Source organism: Pithys albifrons, chromosome 26, assembly GCF_047495875.1.
Source record: "Pithys albifrons albifrons isolate INPA30051 chromosome 26, PitAlb_v1, whole genome shotgun sequence".
NCBI classification, from domain to species: domain Eukaryota; kingdom Metazoa; phylum Chordata; class Aves; order Passeriformes; family Thamnophilidae; genus Pithys; species Pithys albifrons.
The window spans coordinates 6,842,793-6,856,587 of NC_092483.1; the positions used below are offsets into that span (position 1 = coordinate 6,842,793).

Here is a 13,795-nt window from a genome sequence, read left to right on the forward strand (position 1 = left end):
TTTTTTTTAACAAAAAAATACTATTTTGTGAAGGAAACTTTGCACTTTTGCCAACCTAAAATTAATTTTCTACAAAGGAAGTATTGTTCAGTGTAGTAGGCTTTGGTATGCAATGGAAGTCACGTCTTCAGTAGTGAGTTGCAGTTGCTCAGTGAAATGCTAACCGATTTTTGTGCAACACAGAACAAAGGATGTTGTCCCAGGTGCTCTATGCTACCTCTGTCCTTACAGTATTGCTACACATTTGAAGTTCAGCCCATCGCTTTTTAGAAGAAATCCTAAATGTAACAAGAGTGAGTACAGTTTGACCAAACCTTTGTAAGGCTGAGAAAACATTGAGCCACTTCACTCCCACAGGGCAGCACTCCCAGCTTGAAAGAGGACACAAGGGTCCTGTCAGAGACTTGTGCCGGAAACGCTGGAGTCTGGAAGAAAAGTATTGATGACCCGGTAACTCTGAGCTCTGCGAATCATGTCGCGGATCTCTATGTTCAGTTCCATTAATTTGGTGCAGATTTCAGTCAGGCTCTGGTTGGAGCCCACCAGTGCGTAGGTGCCTGTCTGACCCAAGGTTTGGTGGCGGAAGTAAATGTTCAGTAGCATCTGGACTTCATCATCAGAGCTACTTCCAAAGATGTCATTGGGCCACAAAGTCCTGCAATCAAACAGGGAAAGAACATGCGTATGACTATGAGTTTATTGGCACAGACAGAAGCTATGTGATAGAGATCTCTAAAAGGAGAAAGGTCTCACACAAGCTTAAAAGCCAAAAGCAACTCCCTGTTTTACACTACTCATCTGTTAGTCAAACTCTGGTATCAGGCACTGAAATCACAAAAAAGCGCAATTCCCGTTATCTAAAAACATGCTTATGAGAACTCATTCAAAAAAGTGGAAGTGAAACTGGGCTGAATGTTAGCTGATGCCAGTGACATGCACCTGTAAGGAATTACCTATATAAAAAGACTCTTAAAAGCCTCACAGGACTCTTGATCTACACTATGTAAGCATGCATGTTTAATAGTTACTTGTGGCACATCCCTGCAGAAGTTAATGATATCAATGGCCCCATGTACCTTGTTGAAACATATTAATTAATTATGCTGATTCAGTGCATTACATTTAGTATAAAGTTAGGAAGATAATAAATGCATACTTTTCTAAACATGAAAGTCTAATATGAACCATGTAGCAAAACTTGCCTGCATTCTCTTATTTGTCAGACGGCTTTAACAAGTTCATTGTTTTTCAAACACTCCAGCATGGACTGAATAGCTGCTTCAGTAGAATTGAAGGAGGGCTCAGATTCTGTTGTCAGAGGCTCAGCTGCGATTGCAGCAGTAGCATCCTTCAGATTTTTCTTCGGCTCACTCAGTTCTCTTGACATATTTAACAGCTATTGCAAAGGGAAAGATCAGAGAGAGGTATTTTCATTCTCCATAGGCCCAAAAAAGAGTAGGTGTTTCAAGTCTGTTCTTCCTACTGCACTGGATGTACACATTATGGAAAAGACCCCATTCTAATACAAGGACATTTCTTGATCTCTGTACAATATAGGGAAAAAAAAATCTTTTAACTTTTGCTTCTTTTAACCTTAAGCAGTAGTTTTGGCTTGCTAAAATGCAAGAGCACATCTACACAACTTTTATTCTTCACCCCTGCTACGTTTTTCATATCATAGTGGAAAAGTTGAAGAAAATATACTTCTAGAAAGATGTTGTTATTTATTTACAAAACATATGCAGGACTTGATATGATTAACAGATTGACAGGAATTGTATAACCCTTTGTCAGGCTGAAAAGTTAATACAGCACAAGATTAGTAAATAATAAATAAATTAATTTCTAAGGATCTACTTTTTCATGCTCATACACGCTAAAATTAACCACAGTCACATGAACTAACAATAGAACTTCCTTTAAATAATAGCTTATGGCTCCAGCAGAGTATGCAAATTTCATGGTGAAACAGCTATTCCTCATAAAATTGTTCCCCAGGCTGCATTATTTACAACAATCTAACAAAGTCATAACTGTGAAATACAATTGTGGAAATCAATTATAAGGAACTCAAAATATTTCTAGAACTTAGGACTATTCTAGCAGTAGTGGACTAGATGCCTACACCTGTCTCCTCTTAAAAATGAACAGCCCAGTCATATTCTGAGCCAGGCTTCATAACAGTTCCTTAAGTATTCAAACTCCTTGTACTGCTACAGTACATCTGATAAAACAAACCATTTCCATTTACAGACTGTCTCTAAACTACTAGAATCCGTCATAAATACATATCGTAGCTTCAAATTTTATTTTACAAAGCAAAGTACAATAACTTATTTTCCTCAATATTTTAAAAATATATATATCTTACCAGGAGAAAACAAATATGGAATGGCAAGTTGCATCTTTGCTTAAATGATGATCATTCAACTTAGAGTGACTGCCTCAAAGATATTTTAAAGTATTACATATTTTAAGCAATTGCTGAAAATAAACCTGACTAACAGTATTGTGGTTTTGAAAGTAAGATACACAGATTCATCTAAACAAAAAGACTATTTGGTTCAAAAGTGAGAATGTGCTGTGTCAAAAATATTTAATGAAAAAGCTTGTAAACATTACAGAATTAAAAAGACATGACATTAAGGTATTTAGTTGATTATGTATGCTTGCAGAAATATTCAGGGTGAAATAGTGTAATCTTTGGTGTTAAACCATAGAAATAAAAATAAGAACATGAAGCCTTTTCAGTATAAGGCTTTGTCGTTTGTTACATACCTCTGGCATGGAACTCACTTCGTGTACTTGTCCAATAAGTTTACAGTAGGACTGAAAAAGCAGCAGCAGCTGGAAGTGCAGTTTATATAACCTCTGACAGAGTTCCAATTGCTAAGGAAAGATTTGTAGAAGAAGAAACAATTAATAAATATTAGTGAGTTTAGATTTTTTTTTATAACTAACAAAACACATTGAGATAGTTCTGTTCTTACAAATCATTATTTTACTAAAGTACAATCATATACTATTTCAGAAAATAAGTAATGCTTTTTCTTCTGCAGGTAAGTCATGTATGATGTTGAAAAACAAAATTATGATGACTAGCTCTCAGGTAACACATGTCAGCACCAGTTGCAAAACATTTTATATTTGTTAGCCTCACTGTCTCCAGTTTGCAGCTGGAAAGCAGAGAAAGAATATGGGGGAAGTGACTTTGCTGCATAGAATATAAAACTCTGAAACTTCAGATGTGGTCAAAGACCTCTTCTGAGGGAGGAAAATCCAAGAGAGAAGCTATGAAATAGTTGTCCAGGAGGGTCAAAAATCCTGCCTGTTTCTCTGAGGAGAGAAGGAGAAGGGTGCTAAATCTGCCTCGGAGTGAGAAGGAGGAAATCACAGCTCTGGAACTTAAAACTCTGCTCATGGATTTTCCACCATCTTAAAGAAACTATACAACAGATGGATGGAGTTTAATGTGTAAGAGGCTATTTGGCTTCTATGATGTATTATCCCAGATTACACAGATACAGCTCTATGAATATTCACTCATTTCTTGAAGTGTAATGTGCAGCATGACACAAAGAGTGTCAGACACACCGAAGAGGTCAAGTTAACATGGTTATGGTCCTGGCATTCTTGTGTGTATTAGGAGCAGGAATCTTGTAGTTCCACAGCTGGATCATGGTGAAGAAGGGAAGAACATTTAATCTTTGGCAAACTAAGTAAGAAGTGAAAATTCTGCAAGTACAAGTTCTGACCTTGTACTGACTCTTTGGCAGGAAAGCCTTACAGACTTCAAACTGTATTTCATTTTTCCTGCTGTTACAGACACAGTGACCAAGGGTGGGCTCAGTGCTCTTTCCATGTCTTTGGAGGAACTAGAGCAGAGTTCATGCCAAACATGGCAGAAAAGAAGAAGCTGTTAATGACTTAGCTTCTTTAAAGCACTTCAAACATGCTTAGCTACCAGAATGTACTGCAGTTCTTTGATGAATTGAGGTCTGTGCAAATGTGAGCACAAATACTATTAAAAAGTACTTTAAGAACATTATAAACATTAATTTGACTGAAGTGTTTATTTACATATGGTTCAATAGTAAAGTGCCACTTTTTTTTGTTAACAAGCCTAAATTAGAACCATAGCCTTAGCATTCCAGTTCCCAAAATTTCTGTACCAGCCAGACAAGGCTGAGGGACAGAGGTTCAAAGCAAATTTCAGCTTTGTTCATCAGGGTGAGGTGGACATCAGCTCCCCATCTATGAACAGTCAGCCAAGGGCACTGCCAAAATGAGGCAGAACTACTCTCCTGAATGAGGTTTATGAAGGAGAGTGGGAGCAGGAGGGGAGTGCCAAGCCAGCAGCTGTCAGCCTAGCAGGATTTGTCCTGAGCTGCTCACACCTCATGGCAGGTCTGCCATAGCAGCAGAGGTCAGCACTGTAAATTTGCCTGGACTGAGCTCTGTGCCTCTATGGATAAACTGGCTCTGGTATCTGAGTCACTATGTTTCATGTCTGTTACTGGTGGGAAAGGTTGAAGTACTACTGACCCAAATGGAAAGGAGGAATTTCAGCAAGGAGATCTCCCTCAGCAGGTTTACAGATGACACAAAGCTCAGCAGTGCAGCTGACAGCAACAAAAGAATGGGATGCCATCCAGGGAGATGTGGTAGAGCTCGGGAAGTGCACTCACAACAAGTTCAAGAAATTCAACAAGTCCAAGTGCAAGATGCTGCACCTGGGTTGGGGCAATCCCAGGCATGAGTACTGACTGGGAGAGGAACTCATTGAGAGAAGACCTGTGAAGGACCTGGGGGTTCTAGTGGATGAAAAGCTGGACATGAGCCAATAATGTGTGCTCACAGCCCAGAAGGCAAACCACATCCCAGGCTGCATTGAAAGAAGTGTGACCAGCAGGTCCAGGGAGGTGATTCCGCCCCTTGTGAGTCACCACCTGGAGTGCTGCATCCAGCTCTGGGACCAGTTGCAGTGAGTAGAGGAGCACCACAAAGATGATGAGATCTGGAGCACCTCTCCTATGAAGACAGACTGAGAGAGCTGGGGTTGTTTGGCCTGGAGAAGAGAAGGCTCCAGGAAGATCTAATAATAACCTTCCAGTACTTAAAGGGGCTTAAAAAAGGATGGAGAGAGACTTTTCACATGTGATATGACAAGGGTCAATGGCTTTAAACTAAAAGACAACAAATTTAGATTAGATTGTTAAGAAGGAATTCTTTACTCAAGAGGATAGTGAGATACTGGAACAGGTTGCCTAGAGAAGTTGTGGATGCCCCATCCCTGGAACTGTTCAAGGCTAAGTTGGATGGGGCTTTGAGCAACTTGGGCTAGTGGAAGATGTCCCTGCCCATGGCAGAGTGATTGGAACTGTGATCTTTAGGGTGTCTTCCAACTCAAGCCATTCCATGATCCCATGAGACCTGATACCACAAAAACCCACAGGAGCTGAAAGAAGGCCCAGCAGATCCGTGGTGAGGAAAAAAAGCAGGATGGAACAGATGTGCTAGGATAGAACTGGCTTGTGAACAGGGATAAAACCTATCAGTGGCCAAGAGAACAAAGAGGTAGGGCATGAGGGACACTGCCAGTGAAATAAACCTGCTCAGAGGCCACTCTCTGTAACTGAGGGCACAGAGCCTGCCAAGTTTGCATTTGTGTGGCTAACCATTGTCCTCCCAAAATAAAGACTGACTGTTCAGATACAACCCCCTGGCTTCTGTCTTCTCTTGAACTGTGCTTGGGCATGTCAGGGGGCTGGCTGGTGGCCCAGGCAGGGAAGTGCTAACCACTCACCCTGAGTGCCAGTCAGGGACACACACCTGGCTCCTGCATCCTGCTCAGCTCACAAGCAAGGACACAGCCTGAGGTTCTCCAGCAGGGATCAAATTCACTTTATTCAAATTTTGGAGACCTTGCAACACTACACAGAAGTTACACACACGTTCACTTGAAGTTGTCAGGGAGTTAAAAATTGATTTAAAATGAGGACACCATATAACATCACCCCCCCCCCCAAAAAAAAAAAAAAATCTCATGATAGCCTGACATGTAACACCTGATTATTTTTTTAGTCCCTGGAGAAGAATAATTCAGTTTCACTGTTCTGGCTGCTAAATTGAATGAAGACAAACTAAGATTAAATTGATGATTCTAGTTTGATAATTCTAGTTTGACTCACTTAGTATTTAGTTACTGTATCAAGCAACTCAATTTTTGTTCTTCCTGAACAAGTATTAGAAACCAATAGTGGTGAAATTGTTCATCAACATATAAACAAAACACACTTGAAATATAACACCCAACTATAAATTGCAGTTTTCCATTAGGACAAAATGAAAATTATTAATTTTAAGATAACAAAAATGTTGTTTTCCACTCCAGCTGTATTACATCCATTCAAAGGCTTGATTTTTCAAAATGTGTGTAAATGACCATTTGAAACAGCATTATGAAGGTGTTGGAAGTTTGGCACAGTAGTTTTAGATTTCAACAGAACACAGTTAGTAAATTATTTTAGTCACTGCATTTAGACCATGTATTCTATAGGAAAATTATAACAAAAAAGGAAAACATGCTTAGAACAGTAAAATTGGGGTGTATTAGTCCATCTACAGATGGACAAAAAATATGAAAGAACTTCAACTTACTGCAAGAGATTCCATTTGCTACACAGCAAGCATGGCACAGGAGAAAAGGAAAGGAAAGAAAGTATAGTGTCAGTGTAATGCATGCAATAGGAAGCACAGCCCATCTGTAACAGCATAACTTGTCAGCAGTATTAGCAATGCTTGCCTCAACCTGATAATTGGTTGGAAATATCACATACAACATGCACAGCATTCTTAATAAAGTCAAGCTTTAATTCTAATGGTAAATTCCAGTCTAAATATCCTTAGTTAGATCTTCAGATTTATAAAGTTTGATTTATCCCACTCAGTAGCTCAGGAACCTACAGTGAAATTGTGTTACAAAACTCTTTAAATAATACTTTTACTTAAATTTGCTTTCTTTGTTATTAAAAAGAGCTCATATTGCAAAGTACTAAAAAATTGGTGAGGTTTTTCAAGTCATGAACAAAACTGAACTTTGCTATTTCTAAATATTTTCTTGTTTATAAATATTTCTATTTTATGGACTTAATAGATCTAACAAAATTTGCGGGGTAGGCTTTATAACTGTTGGGCCTATTACTTGGCACATTACCATGGAAACATTTTGCATATTAACTTCTAAGCTATGACTATCATAAGGAAAATTTCCCTGGAAAATGCCAGTTTTATTTAACAACATGGCAACACCACAAGTTAATATATCTTTGTATTCCTTCCTCTCACCTGTAATGAACCACTGGTTTGTAAATCTGGAGCTACTAAAATGTCAGTGTAGTTCCTGTTGCAATAGTAATAAAAATTCTAATTGACCTGCATTAGCATTTCAAAGATAAGGGGACTAACTGCTCTCTCCAAAAAAAGAAGTGCTTCTCTTTTCTTTGCCAAGAGCTCACATTTGTGCTCTGTGTACATCTAATGCAGTTTTCCTTATTTTATAAATATTACAATCTCATGATATTTTATATGAACAGTCATCATGTAAATGCTGTAAGTAACAAACACAGCATCTGCCCAGTTACAGTCTGATGTCAGTGCATATGCACAGTGTTGTTAATAAACAGCTGGAATTCTTACTAAAATTATTTACCTTACCATCAATAGAAAGGCAGAAAACAGAAATGTGAACTAATGCTAACTTTGGTGAACCTAACAAAGTATTTCAGCCTGTCTTCTTTCCGTTGCCCTTATGATTAAAAAATATATGAAAAGTATTGTCCCAAATCCTCACTTTTCTACAAAACCATGACAAACGAATCTTTAAGCTTCTGTGATGTTTGATTTTATGCCTTTAACATTGCTTGTTTTTATTTCTATTTAGTACTTTTTAAAAAACCCCTTTATATCTTGGCTTCTAAGCTGTTCACATAAATGAAGCTTTATAAAGCTAAATTCGAGATAAGAAGAGGACAAGAGTAGACAGATCACTGTGTTCCAGTAAATTCACAAGCGTGGTGGTTTGTGTTTTTCAAATCTTGTTTATCTCTGCCTTAAGCTTCTCTGAAGTTTAACATGCCATCAAGTATTACTTGGACTTTCAAAAATATTGGAATCCACATACAATATCTAATTTGCCATGGAATTTACTTTAAAGAATGGGGGAGGGGGGTGGAAGCAGCAAGTAAGTGAATTCTGTGGTCTTTTTTTGCCAGAAAACACTGTCTCCTCTGTACTGCTTCCAAAACCAGGACAAGCCAAAAAAATGGGTGAAGAAGAGGTTTCTCATTACATGAAAAACTTTTCTTTACTGAAAGAAAATATACTGGATACAAAATTTCCCCAAGCCACTGATGTTCAACTCCATATTGCTCTACAGTATCATGATTGTAACTTGTTTTCCTCTTTCTTTCAGCACAAAATGAATTATTCCTTGGAAGTTTAAAAGATGTAAATTACTGGCCTAAGTGATTATTTCTTTTTTTCCCTGGCAGCAAGTGCTCAGGAGGAATGATCATTCCTCACTTTTCAATGTCTAGTTTAATTACTACAGTAAGGGAAGTGTTTTAGGTTATTTGATAGACACTACACAAACAGTGGTTTTGGCAGCTGAAAACAGCAAATGTTTAGAGTATTTGGATCATTTGCACAGTTCTTTATGCAGCTAGTAAATGCAGTGTCTAAGGAGGGCACACTCCCTAGCAACAACACTCATTTAGTTTTTTATTCCAAGAATTACTGTTTTATACTGTTAGCATACCAGGAAGGTAGCAAACCACTAATTTTTAGGTTACGGATCTTATTGGTTTTTCAAGGAGTCATTTTTACATATTGACTGTTTCATAATTATTCATTAAGACATTAACATGTTGCTGGCATTGGTGTCTTCAGTCATTTACTGGCACAGGAGAATCCCAGTATAACAAAATAACTACTGAGTGCAAGAGTTTATTAGCTGCAAGTGCGTTTTATTAAGTTATTCTACTTGACTTGGCATGTCAGCAGACAGAACCTTTTTCCATGATCTAGGAAACAGTATATGCACAAACTTGTGTATATATGTATATGTATCAGAGACAGAACAGCATATCCACTGGTCTTGAAGGATAATAGAAACTACTGTCTGGAGAAATCTATACTCACCTGTGTTTCTCCTTTGGGAAAACTACCTACCTGAGCCAGTTTTACCTCATTGTCAATCCACAGATCTGTCCAGCAGCAGTCAGAGAATTGATTATTGATTATTAAGAATTTCTAGCTTAACAATGGACTCACTGTGTCTTGAGCTGTACTGTATCTAACGCAACTCCAGATGACTATGGTCCCAAGAGGGTACACCTCCAGTCTTATTGGTGGCTTAGAGTGACTGAGCCTTTAGCCACAGGGAAACTCATAACGGCAGGTACATTCTGATCTTTTGGGGCAAATTTTTATGAAGGTTTTAAATATCCATTACCAGTTTGAGTTCACGAAGCCCACATCCATCAGCTTGTGGTGAACTTTGGGATGAGGAAGGTTTGAGAAAAGTGTATACTGACTTTGGATTATTGCTGACAGAGTAAACAGAATATCTCATTAGGAGATAAATACTTATTTGAAAGAGTAGTGTTAATTTATAAGCAAAAGATCTTTCAGTAGCTCTTTTCCAAAAAAGGAAACAAAGAAACAAACAAATCCAGTCTTTGACTAGATTAAAAAAAATCCCTTCTTAGTAAAGCTGAAGAATGTACTGATAGCTGTACTTATCTAAGACTGTTATATCTGGACAGACAGCACAATAGCATTTCTCCATGAATTGGCTTCTATGTCCCTAGGACTCTGTGGGTCACAGTAGCATCAAAGCTTAAAAATCACACACATCTCAGTTATATAATCTGTTGCAATAATAAGCAGGGGAAAGACATTCTGGATCATGAAACTTTTACCCAAATTTCAGAAAAGTTGCCAGCTCTAGCTACTGACCTACAACTTCTATTTCAAACTTCTTTAATGTTAGAATAAGCAATGTTTGCCTTTGCCCATTTTCAGTTACAGTAACAATGGTCAACAAATCATGTACAATTATTTTGAAATAAGGTCTGATTAGAAAAACTGGTGACAAATTAGTTACCAGCATCAGCAGGCATTTGTGATGCAACTACTTCTGATAATGCTGAATTTGGTCTCGTGTCTGTCTCATCTAGAGAGGGAGATATTTTCACCTCAAGCTTTCTACCTTCTGTAGAGTAACATTTAACTTTTTCTTCCTTACAGTTATTTCTGCACCTTTTCCAGAAGTAGCCTGGTTTTGTGCTTAGTTATGCAATCTTTTTAGCCAAAGTTTTCAGCAGGATTTCAGGCCCTAGACTCAATGAGTTTAAGAGTTCAGGCAGGTTCCCTTGTGACTACAACTGAAAATTAGCCTTTCATGTTGAGGGAGAAGTAGAGAGGAAACATAAGAAAACAAATACTTGCCAGTCTAGGATTAATCTTTCCTTGTCCCTTCCTAATCACATTTCCTCAGTTTTTCTGGCCCCTTCCTCCCATTACACTTCTGTTGAATAAACAGATTGTTCCTTTGGGAAAAGCTGCCTCAATTGACATGTTAATGAGTAGGGGAAGAAAAGAAATTCGGCTGTTGATCAAAGACCTACCATCCTGTCAACTTCCAAGGAATAATGAATTTTGGGCTGAGGAATAACGCTGGGGAGAAACCAGGGACTCCTGAACAAATGAGAAACCCTTGTTTTTAGTCTGTCTGATAAGCAGTATAAATACCACCCCTGGCTTCACAAAACACACATTTAATTCTGAAACTGAGAACACCTAGTCAGAAAAACCCACACAAGCAGAACATGTCATTTACTGACTTTTAGATGTGTTTAGGCCAGCTATATTAGCTCAGTTCACAGCATACCTTCTCCTCAGCATTCTTTTTCCTCTATTTAAAAAAAGTATGTGATCGGCAATATGTGTGATCCTCTCTCCCATTCTATGGGTTTCCAAAAGAGGGATGAAGAGGATAAATTAAGGTGTCTACAGCAAGATATGTAACACTAGAGTCTGAAGTCACTGTTCAGGGTATTGTGCATCAGAGGGAAGAAAGTGCCTGTGCACATTCCAATAGTGATGGATACTCTGTCTCCCTCTCCTGATGTGTCTGCAGGAGAGGAAGTGGCATGTGTTCCAGGTCTCTTTTTTTTAGATTTGAGAATACTTCACTTGTAATCACCCTGTACACCTTACAATTACAAAAGACACAGTATCTTATTTCAATGCACTGCAAGGTCTCTAACTCTTACTGGTGCCAAGGCTAGGTGGGGAAGGTTGAACAGTTTTCCCAGTGCCTGTGATTGCAGCCAGAGGATTTATTAGCAAGCTAGATTTGCTAATAAGGTCAAGGAAACCAAAATGCAGGCATGGCAAGGATTTGGGATTCTTGGGAAATGGCATAAAAAATTAAAAATCAAGGGAGTTCAAAGACAGAAAAACAAATACACAGAGAGAGGTTAAGATAAAGACAAAAGAAAATGAAGTGAATTGGGGAAGAAGAGCGACAAACTGAAACCAACATAAGAATAAAACAAGGTATTTGAAAAAAATTGTTACAACAGGCAAGTTTGTATTCTGAAAATTTCATAATTATATTTTATAAGTTAAAATACATGGAAAGAGGAAATGTCACTTTTTTCTACATGTTGTTGCTGCTTCCCAAACTTGGCTAATTTTCTCCAGCCCCCTCTTTTTCCCATCCCTCCATTCTTTTTCCTCCAAAAGGAAAAAAAAAATAAAACCAAAATAACATTTCTCAGTTCATATACATTCCTAATAAATTATCTGTTTCCTATACTTAGTATGTCAAATAACAGTAATGTCTGCTGATGGTGGTGATTTCTGAAAATATAGTTTTCTTAACTGGAATCAACAAATATAAACAACCAACCAACCAAACATACACATACAAGTGCATATGAATTTTTTTGTTAAAAATTGACAGAGAGCTTTTTTGCCTTTGCTCCAAATAGTTATCTACAGCATAAATAATTTCACTGGCCATTTTACAGTCATTGTTTCATAACTACTAATCTAAGTGTATTTCAACCAGGCAAGTCTTGCTGTTGGGCAGACCAAGTCTGTAACAGCTGCAGATAAAATGGGAATAATATGTAAGGACAGTACACCAGGAATGATTTTCAGAGACACTTCCCTGCAGAAAATTGCTGCTGCAACACCCTTCTAAAATGGATAGCACACCCAATCCAGGCAGGGTTAGCTCTGCTTCCTCGCCCAGACTAGGAAGGCAGAAGTACCTCCTCTGAATATTTCCCATTTCCTGTGGCCAGGCCTGAGACAAAAACAGTAACTTCGAGCCTGAAGTGTGAAAACTGGATTATGCCCAAGCCCAGCACGGAGTCAAGGAGGAAGTACAGCAGGCTCTTGTGGGTTCAAGAGCAAGATATATCACACATGTCACTTAACAGGACAGAAATAATACTGGCCATTCATTACCTTCTCCTCTGAGTCCCCTGGCTGGCAGGTAATAACTCCATCTCGGGAGCCTCCAGCAAATGTTGCTTTGCAGTTTGCAAGCCACTGTTTTCAGAGAGAAATTAAAGAAGATATGAATAAGACCTACTGTTTGATTCAAAGAAAGATAAGCAGTATTTTAATTTCACAGCTGATGCCGTGAATGACCCTTCCCCCCAAAAACAGGACTTCGAGCCACGTTAGTGTAGGGTAAGATAAAAAGTAAAGGTCCTTTAATAACACAGGGCCTACAGCCCACAGGAATACAGGATGACATGCATGTGTCTTAGTTCTTCTTTCCATGGCTTTTATAATAAGATCCCTCCAATCATTGCTTTACACATTACTCAGTCCAGCCCCAGTCCCACCCCTGGTCCAACCCCCTGGAATTGGGTCTGGGGTCATCAGGACCCTCTGTCTTCATCAGCTCTTCTTCCTCAGGCACACAAAGGTCTCTTGGAGCTTATCCAGTTCTGGCTTTTGGGTCACTCTGACCTATGTTTATGTTTCATTCTGTATGCCTTCTGATATCCTTCAGCTCTTTACCTTGGAAAGGAGTCTAAACAAGATTAATTAACTAAAGGAATCTGAGCTCCCTGTTCTGGGACAGGGGTAGTGATAGAAAGGCATTAAACTTAAACTGTTAGAAATATTAACCTTCTAAAAATCTACAACTACTGTGTTCCTAAAATCTACAAAATGTAAAAATCAGAACAAAAACCCTTTCGGCATCAAGTCCCCCCTTTAGAAACAGACAAAACTCAAAAATTTTGTCTGGATTCTACTACTTAAACTTAGCATTACACTAAAAAGATAAACAAAAACTATAGTATTAAATCTTACAGCTAGTTATAATGCAAAACACTAATGATAAACATAACTAAAGAGTTGCTTAGGTTGAGTAACCATGAAGTTGGTTTGTGGAAACTTTGCAAGAGTTACTTGATTTGTAGTACTACATGAGACAAACTCTGGACTTTTCTGAAGTTGCAATAGCATCTGAGATCTGATTTTGGATAATTTCAATGACAGTGTTTTTTCAATTGACTTACTTTTAGAGATGGAATCTCCAGGTCTCTGGAATTTCATAGGACTTTCCAAAGTTTGTTTCACTCATCAAAATGCCAATTAGGGCCAATTGCTTTTCTCATGAATTGCTGGTATTTGAATACAAATACAGCAGTCAGTTTTTGAAGGATTTTGGATATGTGACTAAGGTCACATGCAACTT

General features: G+C 38.2%; 1 long non-coding RNA gene across 1 annotated transcript; it reads right to left on the minus strand.

The window, feature by feature from the left end:
• Positions 1-1,207: 1,207 nt before the first annotated feature.
• LOC139683037 (uncharacterized) lies at positions 1,208-12,631 on the minus strand. Its single transcript, XR_011699743.1, has 4 exons — positions 12,547-12,631; positions 6,661-6,678; positions 2,779-2,889; positions 1,208-1,396 (listed from the first exon to the last, which is right to left on the minus strand). It is a non-coding gene; the product is annotated as an uncharacterized lncRNA (long non-coding RNA).
• Between the last annotated feature and the right edge of the window lie 1,164 nt (positions 12,632-13,795).